The sequence below is a fragment of the Halyomorpha halys genome, unplaced genomic scaffold (genome assembly GCF_000696795.3).
Source record: "Halyomorpha halys isolate HHAL.00 unplaced genomic scaffold, Hhal_1.1 Scaffold677.1, whole genome shotgun sequence".
Lineage (NCBI taxonomy): Eukaryota > Metazoa > Arthropoda > Insecta > Hemiptera > Pentatomidae > Halyomorpha > Halyomorpha halys.
The window spans coordinates 644,093-644,726 of NW_027104651.1; positions in this window are offsets into that span (position 1 = coordinate 644,093).

Here is a 634-nt window from a genome sequence, read left to right on the forward strand (position 1 = left end):
TATTGAACGGAATTAATTAGCAAACACTCTAGAATCAAAATAAACAACGAACAAACGAAAAACGACAGGACTTTTTGAATGCCCTGGTAGAAATCATTCTATATTCTCAATGGTATCATTCTAGATTGATTAATATGATTTGGAAGTTGTCATTCCATATTTTTTATGTGTCTTAAGGGAATCACTAGCTTTATCATTAAGTATGTATTTTATTCATTTTATATCATTCATTCATTGTATCTCATTACTATATATTTATATATTTTTTTCTTTTTCTAATCACATATAGTTTCCTTTTCAAATCAGCTTTTTTTTTTGTTTTTTATATCAATATTTTAGCTGTATTATATCAATTAAATAATTAGTATCTCTAGAAATAATTTAAAAATTTTCTAGTTTTACTTCATAAGCCTTTGGTGCCTCCTTAACACTCTAATAATTAAACGTTTTACAAACATTTCATTTTCTCTTTATTATTTTTGAATCCACCGTCAATTCACATTGATTGTACTTTTTTGAATTAATAAATAAAAATAAACTATGCTTTATATGTTCCCTGATTTGATTCTAGTTTATAATCTGGTTAATACTAAAAACAAATCGAAATTTCTGTTCATTGACTTCAAAATATAAA